General features: G+C 41.4%; 1 pseudogene; it reads left to right on the top strand.

Annotated features, from left to right (window-relative positions):
- The first annotated feature begins 703 nt into the window (after positions 1 to 703).
- Positions 704 to 1,203, top strand: LOC121482704 (annotated as a pseudogene).
- Positions 1,204 to 4,039: the final 2,836 nt, after the last annotated feature.

Raw genomic sequence — 4,039 nt, 5'->3', positions numbered from 1 at the left:
ACAGTGACCACCTTTTCGAAGCAAAAACTACAGAGAATGCAAGGAAACATAGACAGATAAAACACTTAAATGCACCATTTTTAGTACAATATAAATCAAATGGACAAAATATGTATGGAGATAGAATGTGCATATTGATTAGGAAACAATAATTAATAGGATAGATATTTTGAATATATGTTGAGGTCTATACCGTGATAATCGGTAATACAGACACTCTTCTCAAGAGTGTCTCACAAACATTGATCATTTATTAGGTCACAAAGAAAACATCAGTAAGTTTCATAAAATATAAATATCACAAACAACTTGCTCTGATTAACATATAATCACCAATAGAGTGTACCAACAAAAACAAAAGCAGAAAGGCCCTTCTTCCTCAAAATTTAGGAATCTCCTATTAAACAACTTCTGGATGACATGGCAAGTACAAAAAAATTACAGGGCACTGGGTAGCTCAGTGGTTGAGTGTCTGCCTTTGGCTCAGGTCATGATCTCGGGGTCCTGGGATCAAGTCCCACATCAGGCTCCCTGCTTCTTCCTCTGCCTATGTCTCTGCCTCTCTCTGTGTGTCTCTCACGAATAAATAAATAAAATCTTATTTAAAAAACCTGAAATTACAAAATCAAAAAATAATAACAATAAAGGTATCATTATTACAATCTATGGGATGGTTTGGGGAGCCGTGGGCTTTAGTGCAGACATGGCCGAGTTCAAAAACCACACCATGCACAACCAGTGACAAAAATGGCACAGAAATGGCATCAAGAAACCCCAATCACAAAGATACAAATCTCTTAAGAGGGTAGACCCCAAGCTCCTGAGGAACATGTGCTTTGCCAAGAAGCACAACAAGAAGGGCCTGAAGAAGATGCAGACCAACAATGCCAAGGCCATGACTGCAAGTGCCGAGGTTATCAAGGCCCTTGTCAAGCCCAAGGAGGTTAAGCCCAAGATCCCAAAGGGCGACAGCCATAAGCTCAATCGACTTGCCTACACCACTCACCCCAAGCTCAGGGAAAGGCACGTACCCGCATTGCCAAAGGTCTCAGGCTCTACCGGCCAAAGTCCAAGGCCAAGGCTCAAACCAAGGCCCAGGCTGTAGCTGCAACCCCGGCTCCGGCTCCTGCTTCTACTCATGCAGCACAGGCTCCCAAAAGTCCCCAGGCCCCCACAAAGGGGGCCACAAAGCCTCTAATGTAGAGGCTTCTGCCTGCCATTGTGAGGATGAAAGGACTGGTATGACCCCTGGGCTTCTGTCTGCATGGGCCTGATGTCCTCCTGTACTCTTTGTACAAATAAACTTGCGTGGATGCAAAAATTCTCAACAAGATACTAGCCAATAGGATCAAACAACACATTAAGAAAATTATTCACCATGACCAAGTAGGATTTATCCCTGGGACACAAGGTTGGTTCAACACTCGTAAAACCATCAATGTGATTCATCATATCAGCAAAAGAAAAACCAAGAACCATATGATCCTCTCATTAGATGCAGAGAAAGCATTTGACAAAATACAGCATCCATTCCTGATCAAAACCCTTCAGAGTGTTGGGATAGAGGGAACTTTCCTCGACATCTTAAAAGCCATCTACGAAAAGCCCACAGCAAATATCATTCTCAATGGGGAAGCACTGGGAGCCTTTCCCCTAAGATCAGGAACAAGACGACAGGGATGTCCACTCTCACCACTGCTGTTCAACATAGTTCTGGAAGTCCTCGCCTCAGCAATCAGACAACAAAAAGACATTAAAGGCATTGAAATTGGCAAAGAAGAAGTCAAACTCTCCCTCTTCGCCAATGACATGATACTCTACATAGAAAACCCAAAAGCCTCCACCCCAAGATTGCTAGAACTCATACAGCAATTTGGTAGCGTGGCAGGATACAAAATCAATACCCAGAAATCAATGGCATTTCTATACACTAACAATGAGACTGAAGAAAGAGAAATTAAGGAGTCAATCCCATTTACAATTGCACCCAAAAGCATAAGATACCTAGGAATAAACCTAACCAAAGAGGTGAAGGATCTATACCCTAAAAACTATAGAACACTTCTGAAAGAAATTGAGGAAGACACAAAGAGATGGAAAAATATTCCATGCTCATGGATTGGCAGAATTAATATTGTAAAAATGTCAATGTTACCCAGGGCAATTTATACGTTTAATGCAATCCCTATCAAAATACCATGGACTTTCTTCAGAGAGTTAGAACAAATTATTTTAAGATTTGTGTGGAATCAGAAAAGACCCCGAATAGCCAGGGGAATTTTAAAAAAGAAAACCATAGCTGGGGGCATCACAATGCCAGATTTCAGGTTGTACTACAAAGCTGTGGTCATCAAGACAGTGTGGTACTGGCACAAAAACAGACACATAGATCAATGGAACAGAATAGAGAACCCAGAAGTGGACCCTGAAATGTACGGTCATCTAATATTTGATAAAGGAGGAAGGACTATCCATTGGAAGAAAGACAGTCTCTTCAATAAATGGTGCTGGGAAAATTGGACATCCACATGCAGAAGAATGAAACTGGACCACTCTCTTTCACCATACACAAAGATAAACTCAAAATGGATGAGAGATCTAAATGTGAGACAAGATTCCATCAAAATCCTAGAGGAGAACACAGGCAACACCCTTTTTGAACTTGGCCACAGTAACTTCTTGCAAGATACATCCACGAAGGCAAAAGAAACAAAAGCAAAAATGAACTATTGGGACTTCATCAAGATAAGAAGCTTTTGCACAGCAAAGGATACAGTCAACAAAACTAAAAGACAACCTACAGAATGGGAGAAGATATTTGCAAATGACATATCAGATAAAGGGCTAGTTTCCAAAATCTATAAAGAACTTATTAAACTCAACACCAAAGAAACAAACAATCCAATCATGAAATGGGCAAAAGACATGAAGAGAAATCTCACAGAGGAAGACATGGACATGGCCAACATGCACATGAGAAAATGCTCTGCATCACTTGCCATCAGGGAAATACAAATCAAAACCACAATGAGATACCACCTCACACCAGTGAGAATGGGGAAAATTAACAAGGCAGGAAACAACAAATGTTGGAGAGGATGCGGAGAAAAGGGAACCCTCTTACACTGTTGGTGGGAATGTGAACTGGTGCAGCCACTCTGGAAAACTGTGTGGAGGTTCCTCAAAGAGTTAAAAATAGACCTGCCCTACGACCCAGCAATTGCACTGTTGGGGATTTACCCCAAAGATTCAGATGCAATGAAACGTCGGGACACCTGCACCCCGATGTTTCTATCAGCAATGGCCACAATAGCCAAACTGTGGAAGGAACCTCGGTGTCCATCGAAAGATGAATGGATAAAGAAGCTGTGGTCTATGTATACAATGGAATATTACTCAGCCATTAGAAACGACAAATACTGTGCAAAAGCTTCTTATCTTGATGAAGTCCCAATAGTTCATTTTTGCTTTTGTTTCTTTTGCCTTCGTGGATGTATCTTGCAAGAAGTTACTGTGGCCAAGTTCAAAAAGGGTGTTGCCTGTGTTCTCCTCTAGGATTTTGATGGAATCTTGTCTCACATTTAGATGGAATATTACTCAGCAATTAGAAACGACAAATACCCACCATTTGCTTCAACGTGGATGGAACTGGAGGGTATTATGCTGAGTGAAATAAGTCAATCGGAGAGGGACAAACAGTGTATGTTCTCATTCATTTGGGGAATATGAATAATGGTGAAAGGGAATATAAAGGAAGGGAGAAGAAATGTTGGGAAATATCAGGACGGGAGACAGAACATAAAGACTCCTAACTCGGGGAAACGAACTAGGGGTGGTGGAAGGGGAGGAGGGCGGGTGTTGGAGGGGAATGGGTCACGGGCACTGAGGTGGACACTTGACGGGATGAGCACTGGGTGTTTTTTCTGTATGTTGGTAAATTGAACACCAATAAAAGTTAATTAAAAAAAAAAACAAATAAACTTGCGGCAGGATCTGTCAAAAAAAAAAAATCTATGGGATGCATTTAAGGAAGGGATAA

The sequence above is a fragment of the Vulpes lagopus genome, chromosome X, assembly GCF_018345385.1.
Source record: "Vulpes lagopus strain Blue_001 chromosome X, ASM1834538v1, whole genome shotgun sequence".
Lineage (NCBI taxonomy): Eukaryota > Metazoa > Chordata > Mammalia > Carnivora > Canidae > Vulpes > Vulpes lagopus.
Note: the sequence above shows the minus strand (reverse complement) of the source record. Positions and strands in the feature narration are given on the sequence as shown.